The following is a 27,409-nucleotide window of genomic DNA, read 5'->3' as shown; positions in this document are numbered from 1 at the left end:
TGGTAGGATAAGTTTAAAATAAAGGAAACAGAATAGGCTTTTTGGTAAGAATACAAATTGCTGCTGCTCATTTTGTAAAGTAAGATGTATGACGTTTCTGGTTTCACGTTCTAGACTTCAAAGTGTTTGGGTCACATAAGGTTTTATTTCTGTACAGCAGGGTTGCACGGGCGGGTGCTCCGAGGAAGTATCCTTTCCAGCACAGCCAGAGCAGGCTGCCAGAGCAAATGAGCAGTACACAGCCTTAGTACAGTGCTTCCTATGTAGGGAGGGTGGCAGAGAGTGTGGGGAAGCAGCTGGACAGGCATTTTTTACATGCTGGTGAGTGACAGGTAGGAGCTGAACTTTAAATGCTGGGCAGGCTTCAGTTAGAAACTTGCCAGCTTTCCTAGTCAGTCCCTTTCCTGCCTCCTTGGGAAGCATCTAAAGGATGAATTGAGGGCTGGGGAGCTCCAAGGTTTCCAATCAACTGGAGAAACTGTCCGTCCTGAATGCAAGCACCTCCATGCTTCAGGATGGGAAATCTGTGGTGAGTTGCCAAGTGTCATGTCTTTGAACCATTTCTACCAGCATGAATGACCTCAGGTTAGAGGTCACAGGCCCTTTAAGTTCCACAGCTTGGTTTTGAGCTGCCCTGCAGCTGGTGTTGGAGGAACTCTGGCTGGTGCAGAGAGCAATTAGCACAGTAATATCATGGTGGTTATGCAGAAGCCCTACACTAACACATTTTAGACTAGCATTCAGTAATGCACAGCTGTTACTGTTACTATTAACGATAATTGTGTTCAATCCAGTTGGTGACTGCCAGCAATCTTAGGAAATACATTTCATTTTGGAAACACCTTGTGTTTAAGAGTTTCTGAAACTAAATATGGCTGGACTTCAGTTCTGTGAAAAATTTCCAGTGTTTGGCTTTTCCTCCCAAAGCAGGATGAAAAGTATTCTGGTAATTTGGAAATTATCACAGAATGGAAATTCATCTCCCTGGCCAGCTCTATTTATGAACTCATTAATTCAAGCGCTCGTCTACCAACCAAAGACTTCCTAGCCTTTAATTATATTGGAAGTATGTGCTTTAGCATTGTCCCTCTGGTTTTGTTTCCAGAACCTCTTTGAGATTCTTTCTACCTTTCCTTACTGTTGGCTATGATGGCACTTGGAAAGCATTAAGAAACTGTAAGAATGCCAAGGAGTTAGTTTTCTTGTAAGATTGTACATGACATTTGAGGAATAACCCTTCAGCTAGCTATCCATTCCCTCCTCTGAGGAGACCATTTACTTTCTACTGAATTATTAAAAAACACAAAACCCACAGTGTCCTGGTTTAGGACAAAGCTGATTCAGTAAAATTCATAAAGCTGAATGCCTCTTTTCTAGTTCTTCCTCATGAATGTGGTCTTACTTTTAGAGTGTTCTATATGGTGATGCAGACCAGGCCCACTCTTAATTCAGTGCTTAATTTTAGGCCTCCAGATCTGAAAAGCTTGGCCTGCAGTCATAAGTATACATTCTTTATGCACCTTTCAGAAGACAACTCTGATTGTCTTACATTGATTTTGAGACATTATTCTTTGTGCTTTGTCTTTGCCAAATGTCAAAATACAGCTGTTTCTTTGCTTAAGGGATACATTATGCTAAGTGCACTGGAAAAACACATTGGCAAATGATATAATACTCTGGAAAAGAGAAAAAAACTTGGAAGGTGCTGGGGGGAAAAAAGGAAAAAAAATAAAGAAAGTAAAAGAGTAACCTTGCATCATACTGCTGGCAAATTTTGTCAAGCCAACAGCCAATGAGAGTTAATATGGCTTTACTCTCAACAAACCTGCAGCAATGCTATTATAGTTTCACTACACTGTTTATGAAAAGCTGAGCTGGTCTGGAAGGCATTACATGAGAGACAGTTCCTGGAAAAAGGGAAAAAACCCTCTAATCATTGACAATGCTCATGTCTGAAACCTGGTGTTTGAATGTACATTAAAATGCATAATGTAAATACTGAAAAATGGAGAGAATGTGTTACTTCCTGATTTTAAAACAATAATACCCTTTCTACTCTAGCAACTACTAAATTTAGTGACATCTATGCATCCTTATAGAAGGAGAGAGACCAGGATGATTAAGATACATGTGCCTCTGCACTTGTTCCCTTTCAAAATCTGACATTTCTGTTCTGAAGTAACCAGTTATCCCTCATCCCAGAATGAGACTTTCAAGGCAGCCTCCTGCAGCACTGCAGCCATACCTGCCCTTTGCAACTACAAGTGCAGCAGCACCCCTGCCACCATCATGCAAAGGCTTTAGGAGGAGAAGTAGCAGTGGTCAAGGTGGGATCATTGTCCGTAATTGTACACATGTACACGCAGACACACTCTATCACTGAGGATATCCTTAGTCTCTCATGCCTGGGGCTTGCATGTGTGGATGTCAGTGTTTCAGCTACACTTTTACCCACCTAGCTGCATATTCTGGCTTCTCCTGGTGTGTACATAGCCCTGTGGGGCAGTGGGCCTTCCAGCACACCTAGACTTTGTTGTGGAGTACATCTCAGGACAGCACGGCTGCTGAGCCTTCCATGAACTGGAAACAAGGTTGGTACCTTTGGGGATGCTGAGTAGAAGCACTACTGCACCACTTTGGATACAGGTGCCTCTCTTTACAGAGGGCTGCTCAGCTCAGGTGCCTGTGCCCTGGCTGCAACTGCTCTGTGTACATGTGCCTCAGAATAAATGGAGACTTTTGTGTCTTGGAACTGTTGTTCAGAGTGAAGAACACAATATTTAAGTTTAGGGTGAATAAAACCATATTCTTTATTTTTTTGAGAACAATAACTTCCTGTCTAATCTATGCTGTTTAAATGAAAAATATCTGAAAAGAGTTAAACAGCAACAGCCTCCTGGGGTTTTTGCCATTTCTCCTCCTGTTGACTACTTGTGATTAAAATCCAGAAAAGACTAACATTTTTGAAAGTTCATAATCACAGAAAATCCTAAAGTTCATTGTTTTTCAGTTAAATACAGATGCCTAAAGGAGGTCAGGGTTAGACATTTAAATTGCACAATTATTTTCTAGACTAGAACTCTATCCCTGGGTTTGCCACACATCTCTAGGAAGCACACACCAAGTCACTGCAAGTTGTCCAAACTTGAGCCCTGGGAACACTAGGAATGCAGGAATGCAAAGTGGACTTCAATCATTACGTGTCTTTTTGAAAGGCTGAGTGTGAGTTCTCTTGTTGGCTTATGAAGTGATGGGAGAAACCCACTAGATTTTTCCTGTGCTGGCTGAGCTGAGCTGCAACATCACAGTATTGATGTTGAATTATCATGGAAACACACAGTGGACCACAGCTGGGTTTGCTTAAAGACACAGGTGCACTTCAAACAAAAACAGGGGTTTTGTTAAATTTCTATCCCTAGCCGTAAGAATTATTTGTAAAATGTTGTCATGTACCCAGAGCAAAACATCACAGTTGCTTCTGGAATCTTGCTGTCCTGAGGGGATCCTAGTTTTTTACAGGGCCAGTAGGACAGATCACTGAAAATCAGGACTGTCCCAGTGGTATTTTTCTAAAATAAACATCAAAGGCTCTAGGGGCAAAGCAGTTCAAATCCATGGACAAGTGCCTTCAGGACAGAAGAGGAAATGCTAGTGTGAATTTAGACCATTAGTGCCTTTGAAAATCTACCCCTTTTAGCCGCAGCCTGTTCTGCAAGAGCAGTTTTGTCCAGGTGTTGGTTATGAACATTCACTGTGTAAACAAACAAATCCTCTATGCCATTTTATACTATGTGCTCCAGCCAGGACTGTGCCTTGAGGCAACGCTGGGCTGTAAGGTAAGATTTTAGTGAGGAAATTTTCTGTCCTCAAACCATTTACAAAAGTCCTTGCATGACACAACCTGAAGTACTAGGAAAAGAAGCCCCTATATGGATTACTCATCTGTCCTAAAGCAGAGGCTGTATTTTACATCTGTTTTGGCCACTGGAGGTCAGTGTTTTGGAGCGGAATGGACATAATCCATTTGGTAATCCTCTGTTACTGCCATAAAGACAGGAAGCACTGTACCAGACCTTTCCATGCGTCATTGTGGTGTTTAGTATGTGTCATCTTGGCTTGACATGGGAATATGAGTACATTCAGCAGCAGTCAAGGGGTTATATTTTTGAATAGTGTGAGAACAGCTGCAGAGAACATAGTTATTTCTCAGAGATTATGTAATGAAGTTGCATGTTGCAGAGTGCAATTGTGGTTTAGTGTGCTAGATACTCCTTACTCACGTCACTGAATAATGTGACACCGGGGCAAAACATTAGCAAAGCCAATAGGAATAGTTGCCTAATAGTACTTCATGCTTCATTTACAGCTGAGACCAGTTCTAGCAGCTTTGGCTCTTCTGTTTGCATGGTTTTCACTTCCCTCCTGTTGGTGCTGAGAACAGAGAGTGGGTAGGAAAGGAGGTACATGTACATACTCTTTCCATATTACTTTATTTTCTTTCACGTTTCTGGGATTGGGAGGCTCTCTAAAAAAATGGGTGAATAGTAGTGTACCCCACTAATGGCCACGAAATAGCAGTTTGTCCAAGAGCCCAATACTGGGTCCAAGACTGTTTAACAACTTCATCAATCAACTAGTTGATGACCAGAGTGCACTTCAGCAAGTTTGCAGAGGGCCTATGAGGAGTAGCTGGTATGCCAGAGCATCAGGCTGTCATTTATAGGGACCTCAACAGGCTGCAGAAATGGAATGAAAGCAGTGGGAGCTGGAAAAGCAAATGGTGCAGAGGGAGAGCCTCATCCTCTAGCTCCTTGCAGAGGTCTCCCAACCCCTCTATGTCACTGGTATCCTTTGCCTTGCTCCAACTGGCATTATGCTAATCTTTCCTAGCCTATCCTGCTCCAGTCAAGAGCATATTTTGTCATCCCCACAAATTCTGTCACTGCCAAATATGAGAGAAATAAATAGATAATTTTGTCCCTTTCTGTCAGGGCAGCACAATTCATCTCTAGAAATTCCTCATTGGGATTTTTTCATTATTAACATGTTATCAATCATAATCACACCTGAGACATGAAGCCAAATTCTGCTCACATTTTTACTGGTTCAAATCTGGAATATGTGATAAATTGAACAAATTAATTCCTGATTTACCGTGTCTTAGGAGAGAAAAGAACCTGGCTTGTTTATGAAGTTTGTAGAGTACAAATATATCATTCAAATAAATTTTCTATTAAATACAGAGATAGGTAAAGGGAATGGAAAAATTGTGCTAGTGGGAAACAGCCAGCCTATTCCTGGCAGTATTTTAATTATATCAATAGGTAAGCCAACCTCCATTTTTTTCTTTTGTCTTTCGAATGGAATGGTTACAGTCAGAAGAAGCATATGTGGTTTTCATCTTCAATTTCTTTTTGTCTTACAAAATTTAATTTCTGGTCGCTGAAAAACATGGATAATAATTTTTTGTTTTAAAAGAGTGACAAAATCCAAAAAATCTTAGGAAAAGTCAGATTTGTGGTAGATCTTGTTTCCAGCTGAAAGATTTTCACTGAAAAAAACAAGTCACTCAGAAAACCACTCAAATTGCCCCTTCTTTAAACATGGGGATATTTTGAAGGAATTATGAAAAAAAAGGGATATTTAATTCCTGCTTGTGAAAGCAAAGGTGATTTCTGTGATACTTTTATCCACATAAAAGGGAATAATCTCAGGGCTGAGAAAAGTTAGGCTTCATCATGTTTTGTTGCTATTCTAGTTCTTCAGGGGCATAAGTACATGACCACCTTGATGCTGGAACATAATTTAAGTTAAACAGTAGAAGGCAAATTCTTGCAGTGCAATTCCAAACACCCTTTCCTGAGAGTATCCTGCCCAAGAAGTGCTCACACTATTTCTCTTTTTTCCCAGGGCCAATTTTTTTAGTAATTCTCTTGTTGTTTGCTTGACCTTTTTAGTGGGCTCTCTCACAATGGTTTCCATCTGTTTCTGTATTTCATGTACTTCATTAAAAAACACCCACTGAAACATCTTATGACTCATTAGATTATTGGGTCATGGATCTTGCAAGTGGGCTGTGTTTATGTGGTGGCTCCCACAGCTTGGTGTTCTGAACTTCAGCGAGAACTTCACATCTTTCTTCACTGAATGATGACTGCCAGCATCCATAAAGTTTCCTCCAAAGTACATCACATCAGCATGTTGCTGCTGGTGGCAGATAGTGGCAGCTGTGAGGATCTCACAGATCCATCTTAGCAGAGCTCTGGTCATCACCCTTGAAAAGTAAAAGAACATTTATAGTGAGAGACAATTACAGGAAGGGTTTACTTTGACTGGAAAACTGATGAAAAATGATGGCAGAATAAGAGGGAAGGTCTAATTCATTCAGCTGAGTACTCACAATAAAAGCTGGCTGTGATATCATGTGACGTCTCATACTGGAACTCCTGCAGTGTTGTATTGCAGGGTGTCGTGTATACTGTGCAAGAAAAACAGGTTGAAGAGGAATACAGAAGAGTGCAAAAAGGAAGCTACCAGTGTGACAGCAGTTAAGGCTGGGTCACATGAGGGGTACATAAAGACCAAAATATCTGGGCTCAGAGAAAGCTATTTATATACATTCAGCTGGAAGATAATTTGAGATGATCTATAGGAAACTCTCAGTCTAAGAGGGAGGATTGAATATTTGGTAAGTTTTCTCTGACTAAATAGAATGAGCCACAGGATAAGTTTGGAGCTGAACTGAGCAAGCCTTCTGACAGGACCTCAGGTCTGTAGTATAGTGCAAATGCATATGAGAGCTGTGGCTTTTCCTTTCTCCATTGGTCCTGGCACAGGTCAGCAGGGTGAGCATGCATGTTACCTCTGCCACAGGAGTTCCTACAGAGGCTGTACAGATTGGCCTGGGGTGTGAGAAGGTCCTTGGAGCATGAGGGGGAAGCAGAGAAGGAGGAGGCAAAGGAGCAAATCTCCTACTAAAGGCATGAGATATATTGGAATTGTATCCATTGCCACTGGTAGAAGACAACTGCTCATCAACTGTGCAAAGTTGTGCAAAGAAAAGTATCATTGAACTGAAAGCATCATTTAGTGCAAGAAATGACAATTGCCACATTGTACCCATTAGAAGCTTCTCACTTGTGACTAGGTACAAGATTCCGTAGCTGAAATTTTTTTTTGAAGTTTTAATCACCTATGTTCTCAAATATTAGTTTCTTTTTTCATCTCTCCATTTACACATCTGTTATCTAAAGTGAAGGACATCCAGAATGGTGTCACTAGACTGCTCTTCAGGAGTTTTATCACTTTGTCCTGTGTAACTTTCACTGGCTTCCCTTCCTTCATCAAATTAAAATGTAAATTACATTCCTGAGGGCTGATCCTTTTCTTCATCACATCAGTTTTAAGCCTGTGTAGCTCTCTGGCTTTATTAGTGGTGACTGTGATTTAGAAACACCCTCTGGCTTTTAGAGCTACCCACAGATTTAGTCCATCTTGTCTATCATCTTGTAGTCATGGCAACACCAAGACCTTGAATCTGCATATGCTTCCGTTGTCTGTGTCTCTTTTCTGCCTCTTTTCCATAACTGGCTATTCTTTACTTCCTTTGATATTCTATAATTTTTTTTTCCATTTGAGTCACTGTGTTACCTTCAATATGCAATTATAAAAAAATGTCCTTTGAAGTTTCTGATTGAACCTATGCACAGCTAGAAGAAAAATGGCAAAACAAAGAATGTCTCCAAAAAACAGAAGACTTGATTCTTCACACTCTACTTCGGTAGGAGCTGAAGGCTTTCAGTCCAAGGAGATTGGATTATTTCCAATGCTGGGCTATCCAGAATCAAATTGTTTCCCTTGTAGCAAACTATTTGCCTAATTTACTAATTATCAGATTAAATGGGATTAGACATGGGACTTTTCAGATGATTCCAGGCAATAAAACCAATGAAATAAATTCTCTTCCAATGATACTTGCACAGAAATGTTACTGTGGGGTAATAGTCTGCATGCAAAAGCTGTTTCCAGCTTTGGAAAACATACCATTTCCATGCACAGCTCTGGTGCAGCCAGTGCCAGCAGGCATAAGCTCTGTGTGGAATTTTGACAGTGTTTGTACCTCAGGGTATGACTGCATAGTTACATCTCCTGAGAAAGACAATGGAGAAAGCAGACAGCTAAAAAAGAAGATGAAAAGGAAATGGATAGTGTGGATATGAAAGAGTATTTACACACTTCTACTTGACTGAAAGCTTCTGGAGAGAGCTCTCAGATCTAAATCCCTCAAAGATCTGGAGTGTAACTCATCTAACCTCAACAGTAGATGCCCAAGTGAAAATTCCTGACCTTCAACTTCCTCTTGAGAAGTTTCCAGCTTGTAGGCAGCTGAAGTCTGCAGGCACCTCTGCCTTTAACTTCTATATTTCTTATCATTTATTTATGTTTCTTTTATGAACTGTACTCAGCAAGGCCTTAACTTTAAGTGTTCTCTGTAGTGGGGTGCCTGTCTCATAGTCAAGCATTTTGAGCATCCACAGATCCTCTGTTCTTCTGCCTGTGTAGCCTAAGAAAACCAGAATGTTGGGTGCAGTGTGAACAAACCAAATGTCATTGGGTTCTTCATCAAATAGGCAGTGCTGGTGGTAGTGATTCAGTGAGTATTGCTTCCAATTTTTGTTTTGTTTTTTAATACAATACTCTGTGGTTAGCACACTTTTCTAGGCTCTGGAAGGCAGAGATGTACTTCCTTTCCCTTCCTGATTTACAATACCATGCTGGCATTTATTGCTGGCTGCATGAGATATTTTCCTTCATGTGCTGCCTGTTCATTACTATCTGGAAGGACCCAAGTCATTATGTAAGAAGCTTAGACTTTTAGCTTGTGGTTGATGATCCTCCCCACCAGTGGGGATTTGTATTATGCTTTAATGCTTTAGTAGTGCTTAGATTACTTTGTCAATCCAACTCTTGAACATCCATCCAAAAGCTTTGGTCTCTTGGATATAAAAATGGGAATGATTGGGTGGGAAAAGATTTAAGAGATTTTTGTACAAAACAGTGCAATTTACCTGAAGAAAAAAATCACATTTTTATTCACTTGGAAGCATTTTAATGACAAAGTCTAATGAACAGTTGCAGATGTTCTGTGTGAAATGGCTCAGTTACAGCAAGAACTACATGAACTTTTACCCTGAACTCAAACCAAGATCTTTCTCTCTCCTTCCTTCCTTTTTTTTTCTTTTTTTTTTTCCTGATGTACTAAGTTGTTTAGTTAAACTTTTGGTTTGTTTCTTTTCCTGTTCATATGCCTCTTTAGTCCTTTTTTCAGCTGGGACTAGTACTCAGCTACCACCAGGAAGGCTGATTTGTGAGACTCACAGCCAGCTCTGTTCTGTGTTGGGCAAATTTGTTGCAGGAATAATTGCCACACCAGCCTTCCTAATCTTTTCCATTTGTAGACTGTAACTAGAATGCAATACCAGAAGAAGGAGGTGGTCATCTTTCTGTCAGTGGAGATGTCAAAGAAACAGTAACGGGAAAGTGATACCCCAGTGACAGGGTAGAGATGAGTAAAAACAACGTGGATCAGGGGCCTGTGTTCAATATACAACAGCCTTGCCATGTACATCATACTTGTGGTAGGCTGTAAAGGCATTATTCCCTGGTTAGTGCTCCTCATTCAGCTCAAGTCACAAAGCAGTTGTGGACAGGGAGGGAAGGGCAGAATAGGACAGAGAAAGCAACCGCTGTACATTCAGCTGTGCAATATTTTCTTTGGTCTTGCAATGAACACAGATACTTCAGCTCTGTGGCTGGAACTTGGCAACCCTTCTCCAAGTTCCTTAAAAAGAAACAAAACTGTTCTACCATCTGTGAGACCCACTTGTCCTTTCCCTCTCCTCACACATATGCTCACTGCATTACGTTACCAGTTGAATATAGCAACATATGCATGCAAAGATTTCCAGCTGAGATGAATAGACATTCTTTTACAGTTACCAGAATGGAGTCAGCTGTGCAGCAGACCTGCTCTGCCCCAGTCACTTAACCCATAATGTTTCAGGGGAAGGGAAATATGGAATGGCAATAGAATTTGACTTAGGCAGAATGTGGTAACTGTGATTCAGTCTAGAACATAGCTAGTGCACAATGATTTGAGACCATGGGCCAGCAAAGTACTTAATTATGCACTTCACTGAAAGCAGGCACAGTCTTACTGACTCCTCATATTCTGGAAATTAGAGCTTGAATGTTTTATTGGGCTGGAGCCTCCATGAAGACACGGTAGGATCATGGATAACTGGGTAGGTGTCTTTGTATATTTTGGGCAAATGCAATTTTTTTTGGTGTGAACTCCTGAGGGGTGTGACAGGAACTTGCTTTGATCCAGAAAAGGTGACTCCCATTAAAGTAATGCTGAATACAATGTACCTCACCATGGGGTTTAGGTACATTGACATGCTACTGCTATCACATTGCTGACCAGCTCCAACCAAGGACAAAGCTTCCAGCTGTCTGCCCAAAACACAATCTGCTGACTGACATCTCTTGTGGTGGCTTTACATTCAGTTGCAAAGCTTAAATTCAGGCACACTCCTCCAGGCTACATTATTTAGTAGTATGGTGATAGAGAATGGATTTAGAAATGTCAGTGGCCTATCATTGTTTTGGTAACTCCCCATCAAAACTCATAGGAATTTTGGCTTTCCTTTTGAGATCAGCTTTCTGCACTTGTGGAGGGATTCACTAGGATATAGAATAAAACAGCCTTTGCCCACAAGAATATAAATTCTTTAAGACATGCTCCGTTGGTGAAGAGGTTGGCAGGAGCTGGTTTCGAGGGGGGATGATTTTCACACAGAGTGACTCTCATACTTTTTTTACATATTAAAAAGCCAAGGAAAGACCAAGAAAAATTTGTTTCCTTCTCCTCTAACATAAAGGGGGCCAGATTCTCAGCTGGTCTATATTAATACAGTTTTTTGAACTCTTTGGAGTGATGCTGATTAAAACCATCTGAAGACCCTGTCTAGGATTTCTTGCTATTTTTACAAAACTGTAAAAAAGGGATCTACTCAAGTCTCAGTAGCTATGAAAAGAAGCTATATTACGGGCTGCATTTTAACAACAGAAGCAAGAGAAAAAATGTGTATGGGGAAAGAATGCTTTTACATGAAAGGTAAAAAACATGTGGAAAAAATTACCAAACAAATGACATATTGAAAGACTTTAAGACTATGGGTTGGATACACTAATGAATTTGTCGGACATTAGCAGTGTGTTTTTTTTAAATTTTTTTGTTGTTGTTTCTGTTGTTTTGTTTTGCTTTTGAAAGTGGGTGTTTTAATTCAGCAATATAAATAAACCATTTTCTTTGCCTTTTTTACCCACATAAACATCGATCTTAAAAATCTACTATATGTCTCTTTTTAATGAACTATGTAAAAAAAAAAAAACATTAGCAAGGCAAAAATACGCATTAAACACCTTTCGAAGGTCGCAAGTAGTTATAATAAAATACTCCAGGATAAATCAATGAAAAGCTTTGAGTTCATTGCCTATTAGAATGAGAAATTTTGATTTACTGGTTGAAATTTTAAGGCTCACTTTGCCTAACTGGGATAGGAAGAGTTTTTCACTGTTTGAGCTTGAAACAGAATTCCCACTGCTGGCAAAACCAGTGGAAAAATGTCATGTTTCCTAAGGATCATGACAAACCAAAATAGCAGAGCCCAATTTCAAGGTCGTGGTTGAATTTCTATTTAGTTTTTACTAATTTTACAGTAAAAATGTAAAAAAAAGATGTCTCAGCAATTTCTGAGTAAAAATGACACCTGAAAGTCCTTGAGGGATATACCTGCTCATCAAATTCTTTAGATTTGAAAAGTTTAGAGTTCTTTTTGTCTTTTCTTGTTTATGTTTTTCGTTTGCTTGTTTGTTTCATTATTTTGATTTGTTAGCCAATCCATCAATTTTTGATGGTAGAATTGTTTTTCAAAAATAGCATAATATTTAATATTATAATTATAATATAAATATATTTCTATTTAATATATAATTTATAATACAAATATAAACAATATTTACCCAATCTAGCAAACAATCCCAATGATAATTTTTATGATGTTCCTATACCTTACTAGGGTGAGAGCTCTCAGTGTAGATTCTCACCATTTTTAGGGGGACAGCCTCTATGTTTATATAAACTACTTTTCAGACTTTATACTCTCACTATACTAGTAGGCTCCAGATTGAAACTTCCCTGAATTTTATGTATATTATCTTGTGTATGTTCTCGTACTTCTTTGAATTTTAAATTTTGGTTTAAGCCAATTTCTCATATCTCTCCTTGATCTAAATTCTGATTTCTTGCAGAAATAATAAAGTTCATCTACCATCTTTGAAAATTCATGGAATTGTAGAAGTTTCCTGACGAATATAAAACAGCAATGTCATGTACATATTTTAGAAGGGCAAGAAGGGTCTTGTCATCTCTGTACTTCGAAAGGTTATGGGCTGTAGTCTTCTCAAGGCCAATTCCAGCCCCATGAAGGACAAGAGGTGTTTGGGAGCTGCCAAGGTGGATTACCCAGGAGAAAATCATGCCTGACCAATAAGGCCACCTTTTATAAGGAGATGACTGACTTGGAGAATGAAAGAGTAGAGGTTATTTTTCTCCTTGGCTTTACTGAATCCTTCAGTCCTGACTTTCATAGCATCTTTGTAGCCAGAATTGAAAGATGTGGACATGACTGTTGGACTATGAGGCTAGAGGATGGCTGGCCCCAAAGTACAGTGGAAATTAAGCTGAGGACTCGTTATAAGTGCCATTCTTCAAGGTGCAATAGTGGGGTCAGTACTGACCAATGTCTTCATTAACGTCTGGGTGGTGGGATGAAATGTATTCTCATCAGCTTTGCTGACAACACCATGCTGTAACCAATATACTGCAGGCTGTAAATACCACCAATATAATGCATGGCTGCTGTTCCTTGAGAGGCTCAATCAATGTATTAAGATTTAAATGCATTAAAACCTTATGAAGTTCAACAAAGCAAAGGTCCTGAAACATGATAAACTCATGCAAAAAAGGCTGGGTTCTGACTGGGTGGAAAATGGCTTTGCAGAAAATGTTAAAGGGAGGTTTGGGCAGAGAAGGAGTCGTCAAAACATATTTTTTCAGGAGAGAAGGACAGGTGCATACTGGACTGTATTAGCAAGAGGATAGCCAGCAGGAATTGGGATTCTTCTCCTTTATTGTACTTGGGAGATCACACCTGAAGTATGCTGTCCAGTTTTGAACAGGACAAAGACAAGATAAGAAAGATACTGACATACAGAAGAAAGCCAAGTGGAGGGCCACCAGAAGGGTTGAGGTCTGAAGAAAATGCTGTATAAAATCCTGAGTGAAATTTGTTTTTCCTAAGAAAAGAAGACTAATGAGTGCCCTTGCCTAGCTAGTGAGTGATCATTAGTAGATAAGATGAAGGTAGACTCCCTGAGAGATTCATAGTGACAGGAAGAGAACAAGTGGACATTAGTAACAGCAAGGGAAATGACAGATCTAGACTCTCAGGCTATGCCTCAGCTATGTTGTTGATACTGCACTGTCTCCTGCTGTGCCAGTTTATTGGTTGCTTCTTCAGGATGGGCTCCAGACCTACCCTGTGGGTAATTTTCCTCCTGCTTTCCCGTCTGTTGATTCTGCTCTTGACCCTGGAAGAGACTCACTATCTTGTCTGAAACTGTTCTGCCTCTTGGGGAGCAGCCCTGCTCTTGCATCAGCTAGGCAGGAAACTGCAGTCAAATAGAAAAAAAAAAAATTCTCCCCAGTGCTGGTGGTGGTTTGATGGAACAGATTGCCAAAGCAGTTGATTGACTTTCCATCCTTGGAACCCAAATGGACAAAGCTTAGAACAACTTGATGCTGTTTAGACCTGGGCTTACAATGGGTGGGAGTTTGGATCAGTTGATGTACAGAGGTCCTTTCCAGCCTCCTGTTTGACTCCTTAGTTCTAAGAGGGAAAAGAGTAGAGCAAGGAGTTGCCCTTTGATTTAGCACTGTTGTGCCTGTTCTTTAAAAATGTTTCAGATTCTAGAATCTGAAGTATGTGTTTCTCTTTTAGTAGGCAGATTCAGTCAAGATCAGAGAAAATGATTTCCCACTCTCAAAGATCTGTGCTTAGGTGTTACAGAATAGTTTTTTTAAAGAGGGAGGCAACATTTCTGGGTGGCAGTGAAAAGGGAAGTGCTGAAGCTAGTTTGGTGTACACAGGAAAAAATAGACTGGAAAGCAATACAGTAACGTCATTGTGAACCACAGTAAAAGGTCAAATAATCGTTAATTCTACATGCTTTATTGCCCTTAAAATGCCGTGGGGAGCAGTCCTACACTGGCAGGGACAGACAAGATGACCAAATAGCCAGTCTTTTCCAGCTTCAGTTTCTGGGATTCTATGACTTATATTCATCATGTGCTTGGTAGTAAAACATCCTTGTTTCCTCCTATATTTGTCTTAGTTTTTCCTTTGTTCCAATGAAAAAAAAAAAAAAAGAAATAAAAGAATGAGCATTGCTATTAAAAATTTGTGCCAGTAAAATTAAAGCAAGATCCCACTCTGAGTGCTGGGGATAACCCGGAGATGTAGGTGGAGAATCTGGATTTGCTGGAGAGCCAAAAGAAAGACTCAGACACTGGGCAGATAGCTGGAAAAGTCTGTTAGTGCAGCTGTGAGCTGTGGGAAGACAGAGCCTATAAAGGACAAACAGCTGTTAGAGTCAGACAGGAAAGCCTCTGGAAAAAGAAGTATAAGGGAGGAGGACAAGTAGTTTGATCATGGATGGGTAAAAGGCCAGAGAAAGAGGTTTGTATCAGATTAGAACCTGAGTGTAGTATTGTACACACCTCTCTTTAGGACAGAAGAGGCAAAAGTCAGCAGCAGTCTTATTGGTGAGTTCAGAGGAGCAAAAGAAGGTATAGTTTTCTTTCTACCTTATCAAGATTGCCCCCAAATATCCTGTCATATCACGACTGTCCTGCGAGTGCTCCAACAAGAAGAAGAAATACCAAAACTTACTCTACTATTGAATGTCTTTTTAGTTGCCTGGGCCAGCTGCTTAGGGAGCTATTAGTTTTGAGGTGACTGCCTGGTTTCTTATGATGTCAGCAATAAAAGGAGTACACTTGTAAGTCTAGATGAAGTTTTTTGGAGCAGAAGCTGTTTTATCAGTAATTTGAAATTGAAAATTCTTTTTCTTGAGTAGACTCCATATGTCAGCCACAAAAAATAGGTTAAGGACTGGTTGTAACTTTTCAGGACTTGGCATTTTAAAATTATATAAAATGAGTGAAGCAAGTTCACAAAAGTGGTTTAGGTTTTACTTCTACCTTCCTAGGGAGAAATGAATATTAAATATAATCTTCAGATGAATTATTTGTTCTCTGCCATGCTGCCTTTGTTCTAGCATGAGTACTTTTAATCCTAATGTGAATCTGGTGACAATCTAGTTCCCTGCTTTGCTTTCAGGAATGGCAATGCAGTTTGTAACTAGAATGTGGAGACCGAACTACCAATTTTATAAGTTAAAAATGCCAAAAGAGGTGTGATTTCTTTTTGTTTTAATAAAAGGATTTTTTATTCTCACAGAAGAAATAACTAGTAGTAAATATTCCTACACAGAAATTAGTAGAAATTACAGTTTTATGATGGATAGGTTTTCCCTTTTTTCCCTTTCTCTCTCTGTTCTTGGGACTTATTAAGTGGTTTTGGGTTGTTGAACTGAACTGAGAATTTCAAAGGGTTCAGAATCACTTCAAGGCTAAATTCCCATTGACTTTCGGTGAGAGTTGCATTCCCATCCTACTCTCTGCTCTTTCATAAAAAAAAAAAAAAAGCTTTAGTTTCATCCCAGATGACCACTTACATTTCCCCAACAGCCTAGAGACATTGCTCTGCCTTTTAGAAGTTGTGGACCTTGGTGTATAGGCTCATTATTTTAGTTCTAGAAGACAAATTTATTTATTTTTTCTGGTTCAGAGGCTCTGGAAGAAGATTAAGGAGGGAAAGCACACACACAGCTTTTTAGACTGTGTGAACAACATATTTTAAACATCTTTTGACTTGCTCTTGCATTGACCCTTTTCAGGCATTTTGTAACAAGCAGGAATATTTACTTGGGTGTAGGCATCATGAGAAACTCTAGAGCCCTTCCAAAGTGAGAGCTCCATGGTCTGGGCTGAGCCAACCCTGACTGGGTCTGAGCTGGGGAATCCCAGCAGTGTGGGCTCCTGGTGGTGCATTGCTGCTGGGATCCAGCACTTTTCAGAGTATGGTCCAAAGCAGTACTTGCCCATGGGGATGAGAATCACATTTCACAGGAGCTGGTGTATTCAAGTACATAATTGGGATGTTGCTTCAGCATGTTTAGAGTTGGCTGAGATATTCTAAGCCGTCTCCTTGATGGTGGAATTTAGGGTTTGCCCAGGGAGTTATTTCTGTTCAGAGACTGCAGGTTTCTTTTCAGCTTGTGTAAACTTTCCAGAAGATGAGTAAGACCCCAGTGCCCTCTGCACTAAATATGACTATGCTTGCTTATGTTTAGAAACTCAGGTGATTCACTGGCTGCCTTTATTCTGGTAAATAAACTGGTGAAAATCCCAGAAGCACAAGAGGTAGGACAAGGTTGTCATCAGATCATGGTGCACTCTTCCTCCAGAAAGAAAGACATCCTCATCCCTGATGCCCACTGGTCTTTGGCTCACAGTAGTCCACAAACAATACATGATCCTTGGTTGAGAGAGTACTGGCATATGTCAAAATTTTGTTTATTGGCTGGGCTCAATGCTAACGTGGTGCTATGCAACTTGGAGAACTGGGTGCTTGGGCTCAGCCTTGTGCCCTGAAATCATCTGCCTCAAAACCTTAGGGATGCCCCTTGGAATTACTCACATTACACTTGAAATAGAATTTTATACAAGAATTACATGAATGAACTTAAGATAAAAGAAAAGGAAAGAAAATGAATTTACTTCAGAAAAAGAACTGGAATCAATTGCCATCCAATAAAAAATACACAAGGGGCTAAAAATTCCAGGAATATTTTAAAATTAGCAAAAAACCTAGGTTCATATTTAAAATATTTGAAAGCCTTCAGCAAAACATCATTTAGATGACAAACTCTTGTAAATGTGATATTGTCATAATAGACTACAGTATGAAGAATTTTTGTCATCACAAGTATTCTGTCTTTTTGTATAGAAGGCTCTTTTTTTATAGATTTCATCTCAGATTGCTAGTAGGTGAACTTTTTACAGAACACTGGAAAAATCCCAAAGTTGTATCTATTTCCAAGGGAAACAGCTTGCAATCACATTCTTTCACAGAGTGATTTTTATATGTTTTTGTTGCTTTTCTGGCATAGTGGCAGGACCAGAACTGTATTCAATTGTTGAAGAGTGAAATCAATATTATGAAATGGAAAGGCACATGCCATATGTGTGGTTAAAGAAGAAAAAAATATTTGTGAAAACACACATTCTTAGAATTATATGATAATTTATTTAAAAAAATATGTAGTTAATTAAAAAATAGGACTCCTATTTATTTGCTGATGTGTTTAATGTTGCTCTTATACCAGGGTTGTTGAGACAAAATGAAGAAGTTGTGGATGAAACTTGCCCGAATAGTACACAGCCAAGAGCCACCGAGGATCCTGATGACACAGTAAGAACTTTGTTGCTGGTGGTATTTCTGTGCTTGAGTTTATGTTAGTAGAAAACATTTTGATATCCCCTTACACAAACCACATGAATTCTGAAATTCTGGAAGCAGAGCTTCTGAAAACTGAAAATCTATTGAAAGCTTTTGAAATAATAAAAAGCAAATTAATTCTCCAGCTACAAATCAAAGTGAAGGTTGCACATAGTCCGCTTTTACTAGGGAAGGTGTTTCTGTTGATGCAACCAAATGAGTCTGTATGGAGCATCAGTGTTTATCAGTGATGGGATAGCACTGATCAAAAGCATAATAATAATAATTTTACTTTCTCTGCTTGGATTTTGTGACCCACGAGTCCCAGTAAATTTCCCATCTGTTTGGAAACTATTAACAGTATTTCTCTCTCTTTAGCTAGTAAGACACCACCCTATGATTTATTGTAGATGAAAAGTAGAAGAGTTAGAGAATCTAAGGATGTAAACCCTCCGGAACAATCTAGTTCAATAACATTGTTATTAGGGTAATTTGGGGTCAGCAGTCTGCCTGGGGAAGAATTGCATTTATTTGCTTTACTTCACAGCCTTCTCATTCTACTATTGTTAAAGACTGCAGTAGTAATTCCAACAGACAATTTTCACTAATCTTTACTGAAGTACCATAAAACCAAAGCATTTTGTAAATGTTTCTGACACAGAACCAAACTCCAGAACCTCTTATTTCAAAATCTAGAAAGGGAAAATTTGTATATTTGTCTGTAGTTTTTCTCCTGTTTTCTTCACAGGCTACTGAGTGTTTTTGAAAGGGCATTTGAGCATTAATTGCAAATGCACCCACAAAATTGGAGTAATTTAAGACAAATCCATGTGTAATGTTAATTATTTGCTGCTCTATATGGTCAAAATGGCTGTATGTACTAAAGTTTTTTGAAAATCTTTGTCTTACTAACTTGGTAAACAGCCAAATTAAATTTTGTCTGCATCCTAAGTCTGGTCACTGTTATGGTCTATATTTATGATTGTATTTGGTGAATGCATTTCAAATATATTTTAAACAAGTCCACAATTTAATCAGGAGAAAGGATATGCTGAAAATCTGTAAGAAAGTATGAATAAAGTACTGGGAAGTTCCAATGACTTTTTTTTCCCTTACACTGTATTGTTCCTTGTGCTTTTTTCCCCCCCACCTCTTTATATTTACAGAGGATTTTGTTCCTGTCACACTTCAGAAGGAAGAATATAAATGTTTTTATGTATTCTTGTCGAAAAAAAGTGTCTTGGTAATTAAGGGTCCACATTTTGAAGTGCAGAAAGTCACATAAAAAGTGTAGAAAACAGAAAACTGTGAATTAGGCCTCATAGTCTGTTGACAAACTGTTACCTTTTCTCTTAAAAATACTAGTCATCTAAATACTTCATAACAAGGGACTCAGAATTTTGGTTTCTTAACAGAGGTGAGAGCTCAAGAGCCCCCTTGAGTGGCACTTCACTTGTCAGATGAGTATGTATCTGAATAAAAAGAATTTATGTGCTGGTCTCCCAGATCAGGGATTAGTGGGGTGTCAGCAAGTTTGTGTCTCTGTGAACAGAGGAAGGGTGCTTATACACAATTGCTTCTTACACAAAGGTGCTTCTGACCTTCAGTAGGTCTGCAATGCCCTCTTTAAGGTAAAACCCACCTTTTGCTTGCAGCAAATTCTCATTAATGACATCCAGTACAATAAAATCATCATGGTGGGTATGTTTTTTTCTGAATGAGGAGCAAACAGAGCAGTTTTGATAGGTTCCAAAACAAGGTTAAACTTTGCAAAAATATAAAAATAAAGGAGACACCAGAGTTGGGTTTTAACTTAGTATGACCTTCTAACAATTTGTAGTGAAGTCATGGAGTGTAAGTATGCCAGTGAAAAAGTAATGCTCACTATTTATAGCCAAGTTGTTCAATCTAGCTTGAATTACTAAATAAAGTTCCATTTATCTCATTATATTAGTTAACAACAGAGATTATTTTCCAATTCATACTGGCAATAAATGCAGCTCAATATTCCTTAAACAAATTATGGGATTCTCTTTTCAAACATCCTAATCTATTAAGAGAATTAGAGAATATTGTCCATGACACCTTTCTCACAGTTTTTTGAAGTGCAAGGGTTGGTAGAAGATTACAAATGGTAAGGAGAATTTAGGTCACAAATGCTGTTGTTGACTTTGATGCTTTGATTCTGTGTTTATGCAATAATTATTTAGGAGAAGTCAAAAGACCAAATTAACAGTGCAGTATTTCTAAAAAAGAAAAATAATTACAAATACAACATCTATCTTTTACAATTTTTTAGTTAGGAATAAGATTTTTGTGGCTCAGTTGTTATTGTCTCTGTCAGATGCCACAGATGTGGAGATAACTGAGCATTTGATTTTAGTCCAAATGCAGGCCAAGTACAGAAGAAACTGCATAACTGCAACAAGACTGATGGGAGAGCGATGAAGGAAAAGTTTAGCAACATCATGGTTTGGAACATTTAAAAGGGGGCTTTAAAATACTTTATTTTCATGAATGCCTAATATGATTAAAGAGTTTGACTGTGAGGACCTGGGAAATAATAATGAGACTGTTACAAGACTTTACAGGGATTCTGTTTTGAGAGGAAGAAGTATGTGTTTGAAGAGGGCTTTTAAAGACTGTTTTTATGACTAAGAGCTGTAAGCAGTCTAAATGGCAGTCAGAAACTTTGGCTGCAGAATAACAAGCCAAATCACTTCTTGGTGAGAAACCCAAGGGAGGGAAATGGTAAAATAGAAAATGTCATGAAGTGCCTTTTCCAGATTCCTGTAAGTAATTTTCTCTATGGGATATTTTGAAGAAACACACTGATGTTATGGCTACCTTTCCCTTCAGTTATATAAAAATATGGGCAGGTTGTGTACCTACTTTTTTTCTAAAGGTTACCTATTGCAGTGATCTTTACAGAATAGATTCTTCTCATGTGTGTAACCAAGGGGTTGATTTTGCAGTGGTGTCCTGAGCTGTACATGAAAGAAAGAGAGGAGATCTATGGTGTATACTGAATGAGTCTTACTTTTTCATTTTTTTATTTTTACAGAGTCTTTTTCTAAGATTCTGGTGTCACCAAAACATGGGTGGGAAGCATCAGAGGCATCAGGGATGAAATAAGTTCTGCTCTTCACAGAGAATTTATGTGGGCTTTGAAAAATATTTAGGTACACTTCAGTGAAGGCTTTGTATTGGCAATGCTGCAAGGATTCTTTGTTGAAGGAAACTAAGAGCTACTGGGAGTTCTAGCACAAGAATTGCATAGTCATCACAAATCCAGATTCCACAAAGTGATACAAATATTCAAGAACATAGTTTGATAGTTCAACAGACCAAAATTGAAAAGGATAAATAATTTCACCTACTACAGATGTGACTGTCAGGTGGAGAATGTCTTGAAACCAAGTGTTAGACACTGGTAATTCCCAGTGACAAATTGACATAACACTTAATAGGTTCATGTCCCTGAGTAGTACAGAATAAGTAGGAGAATGAAACCACATAGAGAAACCTCAAAGTGACCTCCAAAAAGAATTGCTTTTGCTCTGAAATTACATCTTACTCTTGCAGTTTATTCCAATTCTATGTTATTTTGCTCTAGGCTCCTTTACATGGTACATTTACTTGTGGCTATTGTGCAATCACATTTTTGTAGTTTTCTCTACATTTGCATTTATTTCTCTGTTTTATGGCTCATTAACCCCTTTAGTCAAGACCATATTTGTGGTCAGTAATTTCTCTTTGCTGTCTTCTCTCTCAATCCACTTATGAGCTTCCATTATTCATGAAAAATCTGAAATGGATAATTTCCTCCGGATGTATGGGAAAAAAAATGAATATGAGGCCTACTTCTTCATGTGTCAACTGTAAATACACTACAAAACTTCTTGGACAGAATAGGCAAAACTATGTAACAATCAGTGTGTATTCAATTGATTATGCTATTTTTAGATTCTGGAAATGTTTGATTTTTCTAGAACAAAGAACAAGTTCAAGAACAGTGTTCCATCATCAAACTGCATGAACTATTGACCTAATATTCTGTCTTTGGGGGTAAGCAGAAAAATGGTTATTCAGAAGTGCAGGGTAACAGAATTTCTAAAGGAATCAAGTGCTTAAAATATCCATGTGATTGGTTTCCATTGGTAAATTACGATTAAATCTGGGTAGAATATATGAAAATTAAGTATTGGTTTAAGCCAAAACTTTGGGCCCAAAGAGTTCAAACTGAATTATTCTGAAATTAAAAGCAGAGTAAACTTTACCCCCTTTCTTCAGAAAGGTTAAAATCTTCCCACACATGAAGAGTCAATTCTCCCACACATGAAAATTCCGTAAGTGGATTTTACTGTTTGAATCCTAATCCATCACAGAAAAAAAATGATGCAAGACATTAAAATGATGTAATGTGGAGTATGTGTTGCCTAAAACTTGCACATGAGTATCAGCAGACTTGGTTTTACTCACAGGAGGGTCTTAAAAAAAGATCATAGCCAAACTTCTTCCCTGTATTTGAGGGTGCTGTATTAATATTCAGCATCCTGGTTTTTAGCAGTCTTGAACATTTATGCAGCCATGAACATTTATGAAATCTTTAAATTGCAAGTTTCAGCCTTTTTTTTGTGGTTTTTTTTTTAAGAGAAAAAGTATTGACTGATGTTAGCTACTAAAAAGATTAGCAACTCTGCAAGTCATGGAAATTCAGGGATTTTTGTTTTTAGAGGGATATATAATGTTTCCCTTTCTTTACATCTAACTACTATTATAATTAATCTTTATTTGTTCAGCTTTTATTATTTCAAAATACAGTCACTGAGTATTCAGTCATGATTTTGTAGGGATAATCACTTGCACCTGTAGAGCACGTGACATATAAATGAGATACACTGCATCCAATCTTCTGCATCATGGTTTTTGTGACTTTGGAGAGGCAACCCTAATTTACACTGTCTTCACAACTGCACATTCACAACCTGTATGCTCTCTGTCTGTGAAATCCAAGTAGTTCATCAAGACATCTGCGTATATCCTGGACTGTGAGGATGGACATTTTTGAGTGAACACCCTTTGCAAACACAGAGAATTGCCTGCTCTTGCAAATTTGTATATCTGCAAGTGCATTATAGCTAGTACGTCTTATAAAGATCTGGTCCAGTGGTTTTATGACTTGTTGACTGAATGGATGAAATTTCTGTAATAAAATTAAAGGCTCTTTTGGATGTGTGGTTGTCTTCATAATCTGTTTTTATTTCCATTGTCTCTGTTGCCATTGAACCCTTTTGACATCAGAATAAGATTAAACAAACCAGCAGTTTAGCACACACTGAAATGGAAAATACAAAAAGGCTTAATAAACACACTGTGTAACTGACAACATCTGGAACAGCTTTTTAGCCAAGTGCCTTGAAACCACCTCTTAAACACAGTCCTCAGTAATCAAATCTAAAAACATACTAATTCAGGAAGCTCTAAGATGTTGCATCAATTACATCTTTTGAAATAACTTCCTTTCCCTCATCAGCTAAAGATACTGCTCCCATTTATTTTACTGCATGCTTAAGACTACTACTTTGTGTTAATATGCTGGATAACTTACTGATGGAAAAATAAGGGTAGGTAGCTAGCCAAATTGATACATTGTATTTTTGAAAGTCAGTCAGTAATTTCTTAAAATGTACAGATGACTATGTAATTAAAGAATGAAGAGATTTTTACATTTGAAAGAAAAAAAAAATCACAAAAATAAAATATGTCTTTTGAAAAAAAAAGCTGGTGGTATTAGGCAAGAAATTTGAGCTGTTGGCCCTTTCCAGTGTACTATCAAAAGCAAAACGGGCTCATAATCAAGACAACTGAGGTCTGGCTGGTTTTGGGTCAGTATCTGTGAGCTGTACCCCATATGACCTGTACTTTACCCTGCTCTCTTGCCATACTCCACCAGACACAGTGGGCAGAGACTCTGGGCTCATGTCTGCCTGCACTGCCTTCTGTGAGAGAGCATGAACATGTAACTCTCCCACAGGCATTCACAGCCTAATTCAGCATTTCACTGGTACCTGAACAGCAACACACACATCAGTTGTATGATCTGGAACAGAGACACACACACACACACACACACACACACACACACACACATCAGTTGTATGATCTGGAGCAGTATTTCACATTAACTTGAACTGACTTGAACTGGTGGCCAGTTACTGGAGTTGAGGACCTAGATATGAGGGAAATATCTATTTGAAGAATAGAATATTTGAAGAAGAGATGTGACTAATGGGGGAGTGGAACACAGGAGTAAGGCCAAAATGAACAAAAAGAAGAATCTAATAACTGACAAACATTTCAGTGTTAGATTTATAAGAGTCATTTTAGGACTGATTTAGTTACCTGTGAAACATTTGAGTTTCCCTATGTTATCTCAGACATCCAAACAACACTGGCTGATACTCTATGGGACCCATAGGAGAGATGTACCCCTTTCCTGTTGAAGTGGGGATGAACTGAGTAGCTCAGATACTCCTAGAGACCTGAGAGTGAACTAAATAAATTATCTTTCATCTTTCAATGATCACAGGAAAATACTACCATCTGCCTTTGAGATAGATTTCACACTAAAGGCTCTAAAAGGTCTGTGTACAGCAGCACTCTGCAATACCATGGAATAACAAAAAGCACTCAGTGTAGCAAGGGAGTTACAGGCAGGATGGCACTTAGATTTTCCATACACATCTACCGTGAAATAATGTATTGCGTTATTGTGGCAGTAATGTAACTTCCACGAGCAGACAGCGGTTCAGTGTTCCTAGCTGTCTAGCAAGGATCCTAGTGGTCTGAAAACCAAAGTGCTTTGGGAAAAATAATGAAGTTTATGGTATTTCTACTTTAGCCATTTTAGTGGAAAACTGTGTCAGTTCAGGTAGATTTTGTGGAAGGCAATGGCATAATTGTGAGGCCTCAAGGACCTTAAGCAGATAAGAAAACAAGAAGTACTTCCACCTTGCAGTAGCACTCTGAACTATGATCACTGGAAACCACAGAAGCTTTAATTCTCTTTGGTTTTCTTTTTACTCATTTCACAATTTCTTATGCTACTGGCAGCTGTTTATTGCATTTGGCTCACTGGTTGTTCATCACCCAGTGCTCATTTGGCCATTACTGCTTTAACTCATGCATGGGAAGTTTGGAGGAGTTCCTGAACTTGGCATCCTTGAGAGCCTTACACTCTTTCTTTTTGGCATGTGAGGCAAACACATTTATGTGGCCTGTTTGGTGGACGAGGATTGGCAAAGGGGCATTTCTCTGATTTCTTTTGTCCTGGAGATAGAGAAGAGGAAAGAGCAGCGCAAGAGCAGCACAAGGAGTAATAAATACTTAAATAGTGAAGACAAATAGGATCTGTCCTGTACGATGTACACCAGACTCCTGTTCAGCTCACCAAGGAATGTATCGAGGAACGCTTGCAGCTGCTGCTGTTGGCTCAACAGGACAGCAGTTTCTGTGTTCTGACACAGACATGCACAAAATTATGGAAAATGAAAAAAAAAAGTACATCAGACCTTCAGAATTTCTTTCTGGACAGATGCAGAAGCTTAATGTGGCTACCTGGGGTCTGTATTTTTGCAAATATTATTTATTTCAGATGCCTATCCCAAGGTGCATATACAGAACTAAATTCATTACTCTTTAGTCCCCCCTGAAAGTATTTAATACAATAAAAATCAGGTATTTGGGTATTTATCAGTGGTGGACTTCCTGTTTTTAATTCTATTTTTTGCTAAAACACTGACAGTTAAGCTGTCCTGTTACTGGTTAACTACTTAATAATGCACTCCTGTGACTGAAAGTATTAAACATATCTACTGAGTGGAAATGCTTTTTTAAAAATATCTCAGAGCTGTGAAAATTATCACCCATAGAAGTCAGTGGATCTGACATGAGGCTGAACAAAAAATGCATTTGCATTCTTGTTCCTGTCACAAAATACTGCCATAGATTTTTCTCTCTTCCTTACACTGATAACCCACACTTGAATACCAGTTCCTCAGAGATTTGATTTTATTTATTAAATAATGGCTTACATCTCTCTGTCTTTATTTACAAAGCATATTGATATAGAAACAAAACACTCTTGTTTCTAGTGAAAACAAACCATTTAGGATAATGGGAATAAAGATATTGCTTTCTTTTTTTTGTTCCTGGAAATACCATGATATTTTTTTTTGTTTAGTTCCTTAATGCTAAGTCTCTTGCAATGAGTGGAAAATGGGGAAGCTCAGTCCTATGGGGGCTGTGTTCTCATTTGGTTTTAGACACAAAAATATTGTGCCCTTTTTGTTCTCTACAGTGTAAGTATATTATGAAATAAATGAGAGAGACAACATTCTGGAAAAAGGAATTACCTTTTTGTTTAACCATGTAATTCAAAAAACATGGGAAGGTTTTCAAGGTTCTATTTTATAAACAAAAGACATGCCAAATTGCCTAGATCTGTCAAAAGTTTACTTAAGTAGGGACATAATTTACAAATTGTTTTATAAGATTTCTCTTAGACATCCAAAAAACTAAAGTTTTCTTTTTTCATAATTTAATTTTATATTAAAAATTTATGCAAGAGTGATCCTCTGTTCTGGAGAGAGTATATCAGAAATATTGTATTTCTGTGGTTACTTGCAAGTGGCACTACACTCCTCAGTAGCTTGTCAACCATGCATGCATTCTCAATACAGTGAACTAGTATGTGGACATGGCATTTTCAGATTAAAGTTGAACTCTATATAAAGATTCACAACCTCCTAAATTACTCATTCTCACAATGAAGAGAACTGTTTTGCTTCTTCCTGTAACAGCAATGTCTTAGAAAATAATATATATCAAAACAGCACATTAAAATAACAGTATCAACATTCCAAGTCAAGCATTCATAAATTATGAAGTCCAAGAATTGCAAGTTCCCTTTGCCACCTTAATTAAATCTCCTTATGAGTGTGCATTATGATAAATATTGTAATTGCTTACCCTTCTTTACACAGGATCCTTGCCCTTTGGGCTCTTGTCCAGTCATCTCAGTATCACATCTTGCCTCACTCCTTGTCTCGACACTTTTTAATCAAAATTCTTAGAAATCTATTTCTTGGAAGTGGCTGAAGTGCCTTAGCTGACGCTTTCCCCGGCAAAAGTCTCTGAGGTATACACAGCAGGGAATGCTTCAAATGTGCAAATGGTTAAACCTTAGCAAAGCTATAAACAGCTCAGGATGTGCTCTTATATGGTGATATTAAACTACAGAAAACAGACTAGCTCTACTCTTATTTAGCAATAGTCACCTCAGTGTTGTGTTGAAGGTAGGGTGACTGGGGCCCAACAAAAGATAAGATGTTAACATAACCCATGTTCACAGTTACAGCATAAACAGTGAAGCATGGTCTGGGTTTTGTTTCAAGTTATTGCTGGCAAACTCCCATTGCAATAACTGCCATTACAAATCTATCTTTTGATTACAGACCCAAGGGAAAATGGTTAAATTGCTTGCAACATTGAGTAAAACTTGTAGTTAAACATTATCCCTCTCCCTTTTATCTGTTATGAGTTTTTATAGGGAAATTCCCTTCTCCAACTGTCTTTTAGATTATATGAAAAACAGC

At 38.3% G+C, this 27,409-nt stretch overlaps 2 long non-coding RNA genes across 3 annotated transcripts in view; one reads left to right on the top strand and one right to left on the bottom strand.

Annotated features, from left to right (window-relative positions):
• Nucleotides 1-22,988, top strand: part of LOC147655415 (uncharacterized) — a 40,286-nt gene extending 17,298 nt beyond the window's left edge. The window contains exon 2 of the long non-coding RNA XR_015285530.1: nt 17,638-22,988. This is a non-coding gene — a long non-coding RNA (uncharacterized LOC147655415). The remainder of the gene's footprint in view (nt 1-17,637) is intronic.
• LOC111924747 (uncharacterized) lies at nt 2,786-26,996 on the bottom strand. 2 transcript variants are annotated; one of them, XR_002861835.2, is made up of 3 exons: nt 26,784-26,996; nt 6,401-6,478; nt 2,786-6,274 (listed from the first exon to the last, which is right to left on the bottom strand). It is a non-coding gene; the product is annotated as an uncharacterized LOC111924747 (long non-coding RNA). The 2 variants fall into 2 exon arrangements; XR_015285529.1 differs by lacking the exon at nt 6,401-6,478 and having other exon boundaries at nt 26,784-26,983.
• Between the last annotated feature and the right edge of the window lie 413 nt (nt 26,997-27,409).

The sequence above is a fragment of the Cyanistes caeruleus genome, chromosome 1, assembly GCF_971803275.1.
Source record: "Cyanistes caeruleus chromosome 1, bCyaCae1.hap1.1, whole genome shotgun sequence".
Lineage (NCBI taxonomy): Eukaryota > Metazoa > Chordata > Aves > Passeriformes > Paridae > Cyanistes > Cyanistes caeruleus.
The sequence above is the reverse complement of the archived record's forward strand: the minus strand, read 5'-3'. Positions and strand labels throughout refer to the sequence as shown.